The following is a 16,759-nucleotide window of genomic DNA, read 5'->3' as shown; positions in this document are numbered from 1 at the left end:
AAATTAATGTACATCTAGAGAAGAAATTAATTGTTCCAAAGAGTGGAAAATGGCATGTCCAGCCTCTGGGTTCCTCTCCAGAAGTAACCACTATAAACAGTTTCTTGTGGGTATAAGTGAGGCGCCGGGGACACTGAAGGACAACACTGTCCCAGCTTGACCGTCAGCCCACTGTTTGTGTCAACAAGTGCTCAGGCTCCTTTGCTTTGGTCTCACGAAGTGGGAAATGCCAGGAAGAGCAAAGGGAAGGGAAAGGAAGCCAAGGTACTTGGAGACGGGGAGCTAAGAGTGGAAAGCTGGGGATGAGGTGGAGAGAGGGGCTTTGGGAAAGGAGCAGGGTATTTAAATGGAGTTTCCAGAAGCCTCCATGAACTCTGTACCCTGTAACACCTTTTCTCCATCTCTGTAGGAAACCACCAGTAAAATCTGTTATTGAGACTTCCATTTCTGGCAATACAGTGGACCAGATTGCACATATTCTTTATTTGTATATTTCATGATAAAGAAAATCAAAAACAAAATCCATACCCTTGGTAATACTTCAGGATTGGGTTTGTTGTGGGGAGATGGTTAGGCTATGCTGAGCCTGGCCTCAGTTCAGGAGCAGGGTAGCTGTAGGGTCATTTCCCATTGGGCAACAGGTCTGTGCAATTTCCTCCCTTCCTTCCACTTTCTCTCTGGCCATTTCCTCCCTTCCTTTCTCCCTATCTATCTATCTATCCTCTACTCACTTTTCCTGCATGAAATGGATTATATTGTTCTGCAACTTAATTTTTTAATTCAGTACTATCTCTTGGACAGCTATGTCAGCCATTGATCATCTATCGCATCTTATCCAAGGGCTGTCAGTGTTAGGAGAAAGATTCTTGAAGGTTAGAGAGATCTCATGTCCACATGTGGCTTCTGCTGCTGGAAGGACCTGCCGTCCACCCATTCCATTTTTTCAGATGTGTTTATTGGATTCTTGCAGTAGCCAACCCGCCAGCGTCCCCATCTCTCTGGGCTCACAGGCAAAGGCCCCTTCACATCCTCACCCTCTCTCCTGTCTCACTCAGCTTCCTGTTCTTCAATTAAGCCCCTACCTCATCGCCTGAGCACTTGTTCTTGGCTGGGCTTGGGGCATCTCTCCCCCAATATCAGCAGCACCCCACTCATCTTCTTGGGGTCTTTACCCCAATGTCACGTTCGCACTGAGGCCCTCCCTCTCCATGCCAATACCTTCCATTCTCCTCCCCTGCTTTATTTCCCCCCACGCTAAGCACCAGCTGACATGTCGTGCCTTTTGCTTATTTGTTTACTGTCTCCCTCTCTTCCTCCCACTAGAATGCCAGCTCCATGAGTGCATTTTCAATCTCTATTATTTTAATCTCTATTATGTGCTGCTTCTTAATCCCTATTATTCCCAGAACAAGGCCTGGCCGATCAGGGATGCTTACTAAATGTTGGTTGAATTGAATCGAATATGGAAGTTGATTTTCTGTGGGTGTGCTACGTCCTTGCTTGTTGAAGAGGGACAAGGACTTCCTTTAACCCAACTCTGAAGACCCTTCATGAGTTTGCCTTCCACCACTCTAGTCTCTTCGCTGGCCCTTTTGCTGCCTAGCCCCCTTTGTCCCCCAGATGCTATGGTGCACCCCTGGTGACATCCAGGTCCCCCAAAGGCCACGTCCCGTCATGAGTCTCTGCCCAGAGAACCCTAACCCTGGATGACTTCTATTGGACGTCCGGACTCAGTTGTAAGTGCTCGCTCCTGCAGGTGGCATTTTCTCACCTTGGCCAGGTGACATGACCCCTGGGCTCCCCCAGTCCCCTGGGCTACCCTCTCTCTGGCTCCTGTCTGTCATCCCTCTCCTGGAGGCCTGCTTCTTCCTCTGCCTCCCCGGGGGCTCCTGACCCAAGCACCTGGCACACAGCAGGGCTCACACCTGGGTACAGGGCAACAGAGTGTAAGGCAGAGTGGTAATTACAGGGGATGGGGGGTCAGGGGGGGCTCACCTATAGCACCATCTGGTCGAAGGCTGCTCTAGCCCTGATCCAGTCATGAAAGAAATTCTCCATTCATGAAAGAATTGAGAAACAGATGAGCAATTAAATGCCTGAGTCCAGAGTAATGATGATTAAGGAATGCTGGGAAAGGGCATTATTACACAGCTCTGAAAGCATCCGAAAGCTCTTAGAGTTCAGGAGAGTGGTTTGGGCAGGCGGCGCCTGGCTGTTATCAGAAGATGCCAGGCCCCTCATTTCTGCCCCATTAGGTCACTGTGAGCCGAGAGCAGGGCTGAGTGTCATTGTTTGCATCTCACCTTAGGTCACCCACTTTTGAAAGGTAATGATGGGCAGATCTGGGGAAGGGGGTCCCTGTAGGTAGGTTTTTTTTGGTTTTGTTTTGTTTTTTTGGCCACACTGAGCAGGCATGTGGGATCTTAGTTCCCCGACCAGGGATTGAACTGGTACCCCCTGCATTGAAAGCACGGAGTCTTAACCACTGGACCTCCAGGGAAGTCCCTTGGGTAGGTTTTTAAAGTAGGAGAATGTCATCTGTAAAACGGGATAACAATTATGAGACAAGATTTGTCTCATGAACCAGTTAAGGAGATTAAATGAGATCGTGGTGGCGCAGTGCACGGTCCAGGGCTTGGCTTATAGTAAACCCTCAATAAACGCAGGAGGGAATTGTTCGTGCATATTTCTCCTCCAGAATGTCACCTCCCTGAAGCAGGGATACGATGTCTGCCTCCGCAGTGTCCCCGGAGCCTGAAACAGCACCTGGCACACAGTTGGCACTCAATACACATTTGTCGAGGGCATGCGTGAACGGATTACCTAACTGTCTTCCAGTAACAAACCCAGCTCTGGGGCCCAGTGCTTGGTTCCCACCGCTCCGTGCTGCAATCTGCACATTTCCCCGCCGGCCCAGTGCAGCTCTGACAGGCAGTGACTGCACAGGGCACATGACTCGCGGGGTACTTCTCTAAATGCTCCCCCAGGCCGAGGAATCCCCAGGGTCTGGCTCATCAGGACAAGCCGATGACTGGGGCCCAGCGTGGTCCACCTTCCCGTTAGCTGAGCGCCCATCACAGGCTGGATCCAGAGGCTCTGTTTGGGGAAGGGAAGGGAACGTGCAGCCCCCAGAGGAGGGACACACACCGGCCCTGTAAAGCAGGAAGTGTCTCATACCACAGCCCCTCTCTGAAGCTCACTTCCTTCCCTCCTCTGACTCTGAACCTGCCTTCATCCTGGGAGGCAATTGGGCTCTCTGTAGGAGTCTTAGCTAACCTCTGAAGGTCAAGTTCACGGACCATCTGTCAATACTAATGGCCAACTTTTATGGAGCACTTACTCTGTGCCAGGTCTTGCGCTAAATGAAAAGATTTTATTTCATTTCCTCTAAAGTGGCACCCAAATGTTCTCCAAACATTCTGTCCTTTGATGCAGCTGGGCCTTTGCATAGGCTGTTCCTCAATTTAAAATGCTCTTCCTGACTTTATCTACCTGGTGAATACTCACTCTTCAGCACCCACCACTCTTCTGTCACCTCCTCCCAGAAGCTTTCCCAGCTTGCCTGAGACAATAAAATCACAACCTCCCATGGGTCCCCACAGTTGTCATTTGGGTGTGCGTGTCTGTCTCCCCCTGAGCTGCGGCCCCTACAATGCTCCAGGCTGCCACTTTTACCTCCTTATCCTGTATGTCCACCTCCACGCCTGGCACAAAGGGCACTGGAAATGTTGGTTTCTCCCTTCTCAATTCCTTGGCATTCCATCTCCATCTTTTGTATGTCCCTCATCCCTTTGTCTTTATTCCAAGCACAATGCTCATTACATGATAGGTATTTATAAATGTAAGTTGAATGACATAAATAAATCAGTGATCTTACTTGCAGGGTACCAGATAGGAAGCGTTCAACTATTTTCCTGTAGACTCCATGGTTACCTCCAGCAAGAAATCATCAGAATAGGTAGAGAAAGAGGAAGTCAGAAGAAGGAAGAGAACAGGAGAAGGTGCTGGTACTAACATTTTCTGAGCACCTAAATGCGCCAGGCGTGTGTTTCATTAACTCCCCACCATAATCCAGTGAAGTGAGTATTACAATCCCCTTTTCATAGACAAAAAATGAGGGAACAGAGAGGTGAAGTGACTTACCTAAGATCACACAGCCGGCAAGTGGCAGAGCTGGGATTTGAGCCCCATCTGTCTAGTTCCACCAGCTGGATGGAGACGGCCGGGGTGTCCCTGTAGTATAAGAGGGTGGAGGAAAGTGAGGAGGGGCTGCAGGACACTGGGGAGAAGGAATGGGATATGTCTGTCCTGTGGATCAGACCCAGACCCCTGGATATGTATCGTCTCTGCCTTGGTTTCCTGGAACAAAGGTTTGCTGGCCTGTGGACCCAGCCCAGACTCCTCCAATACATTTGACCACATTCTCTTGAGACAGCTCTTCTTTTTCTTTTGTTTTTTAATTGAAGTATAGTTGATTTACAATGTTGTGTTAATTTCTGCTGTACAGCAAAGTGACTCAGTTATACATGTATATACATTATTTTTTACATTCTTTTTCGTTATGGTTTATCCCAGGACATTGACTATAGTTCCCTGTGCTATACAGCAGGACCTTGTCGTCCATCCATTCTATATGTAATAGTTTGCATCTGCTAACCCCAAACTCCCAGTCCATCCCCCCCGCCGCCCACCCCTCGTCTTGGCAACCACAAGTCTGTTCTCCATGTCTGTGAGTTGAGACAGTTCCCCTTTACAAGTAGCTTCTTTCTTTTTTCTAACATCGATCTTGTCCTAAACACTTCCCCCTCAGTCCCTGGACCAGAGTTTGGGTAACCCTGACCCCACAGGGTTGTGCAACACCCGCTGAGGGCTCCAGGAACCCACAACTTCTCAATAATGCTGAACTGGGTGAAATTTCCCAGTAACCTCCTCCCCCGCCTGACTAACGCTTTCTTAGCTTGGCAATGCAATGTCTTATTTTTAAGGAAGCCAGTCATTTGGTTTAGATTCTTTAGCTGTTTTATTTTAATGACCTTCTGAATCATTCATTTTTCTACTTTTGAACTGATTCACTCTTGGCCACTTCCTTGTACAGAAATCCAACCCCTCCTTTAAGACTCAGCACCAACTACCCCATTCTCCTGAAAATCCTCACCCATACCATCCCTCTCCAGGAAGAGGTATTCCCCTCCCCGCTCTTTCTGTACCGTTCATCCGGCATTTATTATACTGTCATCATCCTTATCATAACAATAAAAATGATATGCCAGCTGTTTGAGTTGTTTCTTATTCTCATGATGACCCTAGGAAGAAAGTAATTATTATTTCCATTTAAATGTAGTGAAACTGAGCCTCAGGGAGCTTATTAAGCCTCCTGCTCAAGGTCACATGAAGTAAGTAGCCAAGATGCTAAGCCAGCCCAGCCCAACTGCAGAGGGAGTGTCTTGAAATGTAGCTATTCGTGTGGGGGGTGCCTGGCTCTTACTGTGATGTCTGTCACCGCACCCCCTAGACTGTAAGCTCCATGAAGCGTTTGTTCCCTATTGCATTGTACGCAATAAATATCTGCAATAAATACCTGATTTTCCATAGATGTTGACCAATGGCTGGGAGGCTTCCTGTCCCTTCTATAGAATTAGCTGCTCCAAGCTTTACACAATTTTTGCATTCTTACAACATCAAGAGCCTGGTAGCAAAAACAATCAATACACATTGGCTGACGGAAGTAAGAGAAAGGCATGGGCTTGGAAGATTCCAGTGGACATATTTTCTAGTTGAAAATCTTCAATAGGAAATATAAAAAAATTCTCTCTGTAGCTCAGGACCAATGTTGCCAAACAAGACCTCCTCATCACTTTTTTCAGGTTAAACTAACAACATCTTACAGACTAAGGGTTCAGTTTAAGCTCACTCAACCCACCTTTAATGGGTATCTACTATTGGCCAGGGCCTGTACTCACTCAAAGGCTAGTGCTGTAGATGGCTCTGTGAGCAACACACCAGGTGGAGGTCCTTTGGGTGCCCACCCTCCCTCTAATCCTTCTGGGAGACGAGCTTCCTACCGCCCTGAGAGCAGGCAAGGGTGGGGCCTTAGGAATAGCAGGAGGGGGGCGCAGTGGCTCTGTCTGGTCAAAGAGGACAAGGCAGGAAAGATTTCAACAAGGCAGCAGCCTCCAAGAAGTGAATGCAAGCAGCAGAGTGAAGGCCGGGAGGACACTGGCTCGTCTCTCAAGGAATATGAAGAAGACAGGCTTTTGGACCATGAAGTGACAATGGAAGAACTAGATGAGGCGGAAAAGGTCTGGGAAGGACATTAAAAATAAGAAGCCGATTGAGGGTAGCACATGGAGGAAAAGAGAGTTAAGGATCCCCTTACCATTCAGTTGAATGCTTTTTACTTCAAATTGTGTTCTGTCATCAATATTGTCAGCCCTGCTTTCTTTTGTCGTTTCCTGATAATCATGTACCCTGCCTTTCACTTATAACCTCACAGGGACACTTTGTCTCAGGTGGGTTTTCTGTTACTAGCACTTCACTGGCTGTTTGGTTTGGGGATTTGGGAAGCAAATTGCAAGCTTTGCCTTTTGATACAAAAACATTCCACCAGGGAAGCAGTACAGCCCAGTGGTTATAACAGGCCTCTGGTGCCAGGCTGCCGGGGCTGGAGGGTATGCTGACAGCCTGCCAATATTTAACAGAGCACTCAATGCACACCTAGTGCTCTCTCTCCTGTTCCCAACCCAAAGATAAGGTAGAGCAGAGCATCCCCACTTGACAGGTAAGGAAACTGAGGCCCAGAGACATGAAGTCAGATGCTTAAGGCCACACAGCAGGATCACTGAATTGGCATGCCAAGGGACCCACGCATTTGGGTTGGCCAATGACCATCTTTAACTCAAGAGCTTCTTGGATTTGGCTGGAAGGGCAGGGAGCCCTCACTCGCTTCTTCTCATGGTCAAGAATGAGACTCAAACATGTTGATGGCAAAGCAATAACAATAGTAGTAATAATACTACCAGCAAACACTTACTCAGAATTCACCATGTGACTGGCACTATGCCACATGCTCTATGTGTTTCATCTTCTTTACTTTTCTCAGCATAATGATTAAGAGCCAGGATTCTGAAGCCAGACAGCCTGGGTGTGAATCTCAGCTCTGCCACTTACTGGCTGTGTGACCTTAGGCAAGTTACTTTACCTCTCTGGGCCTTAGTTTCCTTATCTATAAAATGGGGTTGGTGATAGCACCTTATAACAGATCCCTAGCACATGGTAAATAGTACATAAATATTACCGTTGCATTTTTAAGCAACCAAACATCAGCTTCCTCTCTCCTTGGCTTATGAATGGTGAGTATATAAAAAAGAAAACTGGTAGAGGGAATGGTTCATTTTTTAGAGTTGCGAGCAAAAGGGAAGAAACTTTTTCAATAAAGAAGATACCAGAGTTGTTAGCCGTGATCTCCATTTACAAATGGGGAAACAGGCTCAGAGAGGGTAAGTTAGTTGCCTGAAATCACACACAAGCAGCAGAAGAAGGATTTGAACTCAGGCCTGTCTGACGTCACAGCTCATGTCCTTAATCCCAACGCCAAATGGCCAGCCCTGGTGGTCATGGAAAGATCTGGTCCCTGGCCCTGCATTGAAAATGGAAATATGAGTCACCGGCCATCCCCAGGGATGGCTGGGGAGTGAGAGGCGCTCAGCTATGGGGCAGAATGTTCCGCCAGATGCTGAGGAACAGCTGCCAGCACCACTCAGTTTTTCATGCTGAGGAAAGGGAGGAGGAAAGCGTGGAGGAGTGGGGGTCACAAACCAGCAGAGCACAGCCTGAAGCCAGGCCACGACTTGGTGAATAACGTCAGGCTCACACATCTGGCCTCCGGAATGCGGAGGGCCCAGAGGACAGGCCTGGGGTTCTGCTGCTCCTTGGGGCAGGCTCTTCCTCTGAAATCACCAAGGCTGCTTCGTTGAGAAAAGTCTTGGGCTTTCCAGGCTCTCCTGGCCCAACTCAGGTGGTGACGTGTGAAATGGGCATTCTTTGCCCACTGATGAAGACCAGGTCTCCATAGACACAGGATCAAAAGAAGCAAGGCTCCAGCGTCTGATGGCTCTGGAGTGGATCCCTGGCTGGGCGACCCTGGCCAGTACTTTGGTTTCCTCCTCTGTGCACGAGCATCACATTCTGCAGGGTCTGGAGGAAGGATAACCTGCAGAATGCCTGGCAGCTGTTGGACGTCCAATCAATGCTCCTGACCGCCTGCCCAAGTCAGCGAACAAGTGAGTGAACAAGTGAGCAAACTTGCATGGTGTCCAAACAGCCAGCACATAGCCGGTGGTCACCACCTTGCCGGCTGGTCTCCTTAGAGGCATTGTGGCCAACCTTCCTTTTCTGGTTCCAGTTTCCACTTCGCCCCAAGGAGCACCAAGTCTTGTCTGGCCTCTTTCAAGGGCTGAGTTGAAGGTGAAGAGTAAGGAAGAGCACAGCCTTCGCCTTTGTGCCCATTGATAGGGCCTCACCTGATTCATTTTTGATGCTTGCGCTGGTTCTACCTGGGAAAGTTTGGGACTGGCCAGTGTGACTTGGTGGGATCGGTGATTCATTTTGGTCCCAAAAGGAACAAAAGCCCAGGTCTTCTCAAGGTCCCCTCTGCTCTGGCTGGCCTCGTCTCTTGGTCAGGGAATGAGTCACCCACCCCTCCTCAGGGCTGCCCCTGTTTTCACTGTGCCTGGGCCTTCAGAAATCAAACAATCAATTCTTCTTTTTTTGGCTCTTGTGGACAGAAAGGTGAGTATATAAAGGGAGGACTGACAGGAGGAACTAAGCTGCCGTGGGTTCCGTGGCGGCCACTGAAGGGAATAAATCTCAGGGAAGGAGCATTTGAAGCTGCAGCCACACGGCTTCTCACGACCTCTTTCTCTGCCTGGCTGGCGGGGGGGGGGGCCTGCAGCCTCCACCTCCAAACCCTCTCCCCGAAAGTGGAAAAATAACCCACCCTCCACAATCTGCTGGAATTTTAAAAAGTATCCTGGGCGATATAATTTGCCTGGTTCACTAGTCACTGGTTCCCTGTTTAGATAAACCATATGACCTCCCTTTCCTACAAAACAAAGATTGTCACATTGAGCTGACAACGTTGTCATGGGCCACAAAGAAGATGATGAATGTGAAGCGTGGAGGACGTGCCCTGGTGGGATAAATCCCCTCCCCGAGTTGCAACAAGGAACCGGGCAGCGGATGGTATGTGAGCTTCTTCTGTGACTCGTGTCTTCGTTCCACATTGGGGCTCTGCTTATCTGGAGGTCAGACCTCCTGCCAAAGGCTGGGCCCTCGGTTATCTGGAGCTCAGCTGCAGGCCCAGAGTAACAGGACAGGAATTCTGAGTTGGAAATGAGAGTCACAAAGTCCAAGCACGTTTCTTTTTTTTTTTTTTTCTCTTTCTTCTTTTCAGTTTCTCTTGATTTCATTGTTCTTTAAAAAAAAAACAAAAATATGATACATCTTTTTTTTTTTTTTTCCCCCCATCAAGTACGTTTCTTTAAAGCCTTGGCTGAGATGATCAGGATAAAAGGAGGTAGAAGCAGGATATCCTCAGAGCCCATCATTTCAAACAGTATGACACGGACTGACTCACTTCCCCTTTCTGGGCCACAGGTGTTTGTTTGTTTGTTTTTTTTAAATCAGTAAAACAGAGATAATAATTCCCACCTCACAGGGCTGTAGGGACTTGGGCATGACCTAGTAATTCCAAGCCTGGCTCTTGGGTTCAGATCCCAGCTGAATGAGACCATCTCATCATGTGGAACCTACTTGCTCATCTTCTGGTGGGGACCGTCATGTTGCTGAGAGGATTAAATGAGATCATCGGAAGAGCGTTCACGGCTGGCAGATGACAGCATTCAATAACTGTTAGTTGCCGTTATATCCATCCCTGACTTTAGTTCCTGGCATATGGCAGGTGTTCAATCAATGTGAGCTGTTGTGGGGGCAGATGATGCCATTAGCAGAGAAGACAAAAAATAGAACCACAAAGCGTTAGCCGTCAAAGGGACATCGGAGGGAGATCACGATCTTATTTTAGATCACCCTTTATTTGACCACAGAGGATGAGGAGACCCACGGGGGAGAAACACCCAGACTGAGGTCACCGCAAGCTCATTTTCCTCTATCAGGGCTCTTGGTGGACCCCAATTCACCCAGCAGTCTGGGGCCAGTTAGAGTGAAGACACTCATGGGCCTTGGTTTCTTTCTAGGAATCGCTGTGTGACCGCCCAGGGCAGGAATGAAGGGCTTCAGGGTAGTTGTTGTCTTCCAGAAAGAACCGGAGGGAATCAACAGTAGGAGCAGGGAAATGCCGATGCCTTTTCAGAAAGTTCTGTCCTAGTGAGTCAAGGAAGGTGACAGCCCCGCTTTGGGAAGCAATCCAGAAGCAGTATGCGTGTGCACGTGTATGGCTCAGAGACAGCTATTCTAGACAATAACAATAGCGATGGTTTGCTGAGTGCTGCTTGTGGGCCAGGTCTTTGGCCAAGTGTGTGCATCTCACGGATCTTCTGCGGGGTGAGTATTCTCTTACCCCAGCAAACCGAGGCACAGAGGGGCTAAGAAACTGGTTCAAGGGCCCCCAGCTAGCGCATGGTGGAGGGGACTCCAACCTAGGCCATGTGGCCCAGAGCCTGTGACTCACCACACAGCCCTCATGTGCCATGACTCACACCTATGTCACACTTCTCACTGCTTCACATGGTTTTCACCTCTGAGATCTCACGGTCAACTCATGTGTAGCCCTATAAGGCTCAAGGGGTCCTAGCCTGGGCCCAGCACTGAGCAGGTTCTCATTTGCTTGGCAGGTATTTCCGAGTGCCACCACATGTCACAACCTGAGTTGGGGCAGGCGAGAGTGAGAGTAAGATCAGGCTTGGGGCTGGCCATCACCAGGCATGTGGCCTTGACTGGGCAGAAATCAACCTGTTCATGGTCTGTGCCCTCCTGGGCACCGGAAGTAGGCAGGGTGGCTTCAGTGGGAACACTCAGCCTGGTGAGGGATGTGGGCAGCTGGGGTCAAGAGGCGGGGATTCTGGTCTCGACTCTGCGTTTAATGATTCGCGGTCACCTTGGCCAGCCCCCTGCCCCTCACTGGGGCCTCCATTTTCTCATTGAAACGATGAGGCCAGGGTGAGTGGGGTGGTCTTGAAAGGGCCATTCAGCTGGATGAGACAGTGGCGCTATGACCTGCCTGAGACCCCCAATCTGGCTAGTGTTAGGCTTGGGCTCTAGAATGAAGGTCCAGCGGGTGGCCTGTTCCCCAGTCTGGCCCCGTCTGGGTCTCAGGCTGTGTCTCAGATGCTTGGTCAGCCCCATCACATGCTGGCTCACAGGGTAACACCAAATGTCCCCATGAGTCCCTCCCTCGAGCTGACAACCTCACTCCTCCATCCTGACCTGGGAAAGGTCCCCTGTTGTCTGTGTCCTCAGGCAGATCAACAGCATCGAAACACAGCTGGAGACACTGGGTGGTGCCTTTCAAAGTCTCTTTGCATTTTCTCATTTCAAATTAATAACATGCCAAGTTTTAAGTTAATAATTCAAAACAATAATAAAGGTAGTACTTACAGAGTTGCAGATGAAGGGGGCCCTTCTATGTGCCTCTAATCCTCACAGTGACCCTTTCATGGTATTGTTATAATTATTATTGCATTTTGTGTTGAAGAGACTGGGGTTCTGAGAGGAGGGACAATTCTATAAGGTCACAGAGCTGGGAAGTGACAGAACTGGCAAATGGAGGGTGTCTCATTTCAGAGCCCCAAACATATGCACTGTTCATCCAGAACCTTCTTTCGTCCAGAGTACCTACTCTGTGCCAGGCACCCTACTAGGTGCTGGGGCACACAGTGAGTGGGCCAGGTCTGCTCCCTGTGTGGGTCATGAGAAGTCCATGAGAAGCCTGAGAGGTAAGTATTATTACTCATTGGAGGCAAAATGAAATCTCTCTCTGCCTTGGCTCAACTCCTCCCAGCTCTACCATGGATCTTGTTTTTTTTTTTTTAATTTTTAATTTTTTAATTTTATATTGGAGTATAGTTGATTTACAATGTTGTGTTGGTTTCAGGTGTACAGCAAAGTGATTCAGTTTTATATATATATATATATATCCATTCTTTTTCAGATTCTTTTCCCACGTAGGTTATTACAGAACATTGAGCAGAGCTCCCTGTGCTATACAGTAGGTCCTTGTAGATTATCTATAAACTCCTAATTTAACCCTCCCCCCAACCTTTCCCTTTTGGTAACCATATGTTTGTTTTAGAAGTTTGTGAGTCTGTTCCTATTTTGTAAATAAGTTCATTTGTATCTTTTTTTTTTTATATTCCACATATAAGTAATGTCATATATTTGTCTCTGTCTGACTTACTTCACTTAGTATGATAATCTGCAGGTCCATGCATGTTGCTGCAAATGGCATTATTCTACCTCGTACCTTGTGACCACTACCTTCACTCTCTGGGCCTCTGCCCCGTGGCTGGAAAATGGGCAAATATTAATTTCTGCCTTTCTGGGTTGTTGGGAAGAATTCATTAGGAAATGCACATGCACCCCCAGCAGTTATGACAGTGATTGGCCCAGAAAAGGTGCTCAGTACCCTGTCAAAGCCTGCCCTTATTCCGTCTGCAGGCGTGCTCTGCAAAGCTGCTGTCTCTGTCAACCGCATTGACAGCTGAAGAAACTGAGGCACTGAGGGGCCAAGTCTCTAAGGCCACTGAGTAATAGGTGAAGCTGAGATGGAGCCCTGGAGGGTCCCAGATGTGTGTTCTCTTCCCCTGGAACCCTATGGCACCTGCGTCCAGTGACTCTTCACCTCTGGGTTCTGGAAGGGAGGCCCGGGAGATGAAGGGTTAGGCAGGTTGCTGGCACCGCAGCGGAAACTTCAGGAAGCGCAGGGCTGAGAGGACTTCTAAGAAAGAGGGAGGTGGGAAGGGACACACTTGTCCTGGTCTGAGGGCCAGAGGTCAGCCAGGCTCCTGGCCCAGAGGCTGGCTCTCCGGGGGCCCAGCCTCCAGCCTGGCTCTGCCCACGCACTCGGTCTTCAAGGCTGAGGCCAGCTGTGATCCGCCTCCATCCAGATCCTTTTCCTGGCCTTCCTGGTAGATGCCTGAGGCCGAGGACTGGGGCGAGGTGGCCAGGGCTGGGAAGGAAGCCCTCTGTCCCTGTCACCATTCAGGTCCTCTGAGAGCACTGTAGGGCCTGTTCAAGACTCAAGGGGTCTTGAGTTTCAGCCTGGCTTTGCCCCTTTTGTGGGGACACAAGTCACGTGCCCAAATGACTCGGAGCCTCAGTTTTCTCGTCTGTAAATGGGGCAAATAACAGCACTGCCACCCGGAAGGCAAGTTCTGCCTTAAGTTCTCTAAGCAGCAGGCATGAAGCAGGTGTCTCAGTGATGTCAGTTCCTGCTCCTATAGGTGGGGACACAAGTGAAGTGACCTTGGCATTCTTGGGGTCGAGGCTGCGATTTCTCAGTGCTTTAGGTCTCCTGGGTAGGGGGTGTCTCATTTAGGGCACAGACATTACCAGGGCTTCTGCTCTCTGTCTAGCAGGGGGGAGACCACCAGGCAGAGTCCCTGGGACAGTGTGGGTGGGGGATTGACTACAGCCTGCCTTTGGGGGCCGCAGGGTGCTCTGGGCTCCTAAAATGCAGGGGCCTGTGTGGCTTAGGACCAGCGCCCAGGTACCCTGAGCCTGACCTCTGTACCCTCAGCAGCGGCAGGGGGGCTTCTTCTGGGGCCCTCACAGGGCATCGTGCAGTGGTTTCGTTAGATAACGGGGCCCTCAGTGGGCTCTCCACTCTCCCCGTCTGGAGTTTTCTCCGAAATGCCCAGAGGCAGGGCCAGGTGGCTGTGTCAGGGCGAGGTCACCAGGGTGACTTGGCCCCAGGGCCGTGACCCAGTGGAGCCCCAAGACTGGATTCCTGAGGGCCAGCTGGCTCGGAAGCCCAGGACCCAGGCTCCTTCCCGGCCCGCAGGACTTGCTCCACTAACTCGCTGCTCCCAGTCTACCCTGACCCTCTGTGGGGTCCAGGCTGCCAGCCTGGAAGGGGCCCAGGGACTTTTGAAGGGATTTTGGAGGGCTGAGCCAGGCAACTCGGCCCCTGATGGCTTCGGCTCACTGACTCAGCCCTCACCTTGACCTTTCCTTCCCACTGGCTATTTATGGGTGTTTCCTGTCCCCTGAATAGGTAAAGAAAAGGGAAGCGAAAGAAGCTCAATGCATGGCTTCTTTATTTTTCTTTATTATTAATTTAAAAAATGACACGTGCTTGGAGTGGAAAATGCCACTGCTCAAGAAGCACATACTCTGAAACGTGAAAGTGCGCCCCGCCCCCTCCAAGAAGGGCCTTATATGTGTTTGGCTGGAGCCCCACCAGCTCTGTCCTGTGTAATTGATTACAGCCTTCCGCCCCCGCCCCAAGACACACACACACACACACACACACACACACACACACTCTGTATTTGAAAAAAAAAAAAGCAGGGAAGCCACTCTATATGCATGTCATTTGAATGAACATATACTGAGCATCTACTATGTGCCAATTGTTTTTTTTCCCTCAACAACAGATACTGGACATTAAAGATAATCCGTTAGGTCAGTAGTTTTCAGCTCTGGCTGGACACTGGAACCCTTGGGAAGATTTTTAAAGTCCAAGTGCCGAGGCCTCACCCTAGGCAAGTTACACTGGAAATGCTGGAGTGAGGACCCAAGTTACACTGGCAATGCTGGGGACAGGACCCAGGCTCAGGGTTTTGAACCTGGGGGGTCGGTGTGGAGCCAGGGCTGGGAACCCTGCTCTGGGCTCCCCCCTGCACCTGGGAGCAGGAGCTGGCCCACTGTGGGGCATGTGGGCTGGGAGCTAATGTGGCCACAGGACTCTCTCTGCTTTTAAAGCTGACAGTGCTGCTTTCTGCCTGGGAAAATGAAAAAACAAAACAAAACTTTTTTTTTTAAGTCAGAGAAATATCCCTTTATTTTCTCATAATGTCATAATGTTTCTCTTTCTCTTTAGGACCGTTACTCTGCCAGGGCTAGGACCTGGGCGCGTTGGAGGTTTTGCTGCCTGTTAGTCAAAGAAAGCTGTCAATCAGGAACTGGAAGATGCCGCTTGCAGGGACCCAGTGATGGTCTGTCCTGTGAAGAGCCTCCCCAGCTTATCCTTGAGCAAGTAAGCCCACGGGTCACCTACTGTGTTCACTTCCACAGAAAGAATTTTATAAACACTTACCCCCATTCTGGAATTTGGTGTTTTGACACTTGGAGCTTACTAATGGTGTGTGTGTGTCCGTGTCTGTGTGTCGTGTGTCTACGTGTGCATCTGTGTGTGTACATGTCTGTGTAATTGTGTCTCGTGTGTGTGTTTGTGTCTGTGTGACTCTGTGTGTGTTTGTGTCTCTGTGTGTATCTGTGTATATCTGTGTGTGTGTCTGTGTGTGGTCCAGAGAAGTATGTCTTGTTCATCTTGTGTCCCTAGCATTCCCCCAGCTGGTGTGGCCTGTGGTTCTTGTCGGTAAACATCTGCCAAATAAAGGACCCTGAATAGGTGGCACTGTTTGTGAGACACTGACTCCAGGCCCTGGGCTGAGAGCCTCACTGGCTGAGATCCTTACTCTGTCCCCTTAGTGACCCCTGTAGGAGGTGTCACTGCTACTCTCCCATCCCCAGGTGAGAAGCAGAGGTTCAGAGGCCAAGGAAGTTCAGTTGGTGGGTGGCATGGTCACGGTCACTTTGTACTCCGCCTGCCCTTCATTGCCCGGCTCCCTTGCCCTCCAGCAGCTGACCACCAGCCCTGGGGCTTCCCCTGAAGGGCAGGCGCTTGCTTAGCCTGACTCCCTGCAGGTCACGAGATGGAAAACTGTGACCTCAGTGAGCGTGTGCTTCACCTCTCCGGGCCAGGGGTATTAGGGGGATGAAACAGTGATCCGGACACTAACTAGCGAGTCTGGTGCTTACTATGCATCGCTGTGCTGCACCTTTGCTCTGTGAGCTCATCTCATCCTCACACTACCAAGTGAAGTGAGTCCTATTATTACCCTGCTGACACACGTCTTCCCGGTCACTGCTCTGCCTGCAGCCTCCTCGGTCCTGCCCCACTCAGTGCCTGCGAAGCCCTGCAGGGTCTGGCCACCCTGCTTCCTCCCCCTGCCCCCCCACCCCCCGCATCTCCCTCCCCTCCCCTCCTTCTCCTTCCCTTCTTTTCTCCGTATTTTATCATCCAGATACCTCAGCCTCCCCAACCAAGGTTTTCATTGACCTGTCTCTTCTCTCCTCTTTCTATCCTCGGCCAACTTTTTAAAAGAAAGAATAAGTTGTGTCCACACTGCATTCACACACACATGGGCTTTGCTTCCTTTTGCCCAACATTCTCTTAATGACAGGATAAAATCGCATGGTATGAAATACATCGTACTTTGTCCATGCTATCCCTTTCTTTGTTATTATTCTCACACTCATGGAGGTCTCGATGAAAGACCTCACTAATGGGATCACATTCTCTTTCTGCTTGGCTCTGCCTTTCCAATCACTTTTTTTTTTTTTTTTTTTTTTTTGGCCTCGCCATGCGGCTTGCGGGATCTCAGTTCCCTGACCAGGGATTGAACCCCAGGTCACGGCAGTCAAAACGCCGAGTCCTAACCACTGGACCACCAGGGAATTCCTCCAATCACACTTTTCCATTACTTTAGCAAGCCTGTGTTGAGTCCCATATGAGCTG

At 49.7% G+C, this 16,759-nt stretch overlaps 1 non-coding gene across 1 annotated transcript; it reads right to left on the bottom strand.

The window, feature by feature from the left end:
* Nucleotides 1-16,625: 16,625 nt before the first annotated feature.
* TRNAQ-UUG lies at nt 16,626-16,698 on the bottom strand. Its single transcript has one exon. It is a non-coding gene; the product is annotated as a tRNA-Gln (tRNA).
* Between the last annotated feature and the right edge of the window lie 61 nt (nt 16,699-16,759).

The sequence above is a fragment of the Balaenoptera musculus genome, chromosome 3 (genome assembly GCF_009873245.2).
Source record: "Balaenoptera musculus isolate JJ_BM4_2016_0621 chromosome 3, mBalMus1.pri.v3, whole genome shotgun sequence".
Lineage (NCBI taxonomy): Eukaryota > Metazoa > Chordata > Mammalia > Artiodactyla > Balaenopteridae > Balaenoptera > Balaenoptera musculus.
The sequence above is the reverse complement of the archived record's forward strand: the minus strand, read 5'-3'. Positions and strand labels throughout refer to the sequence as shown.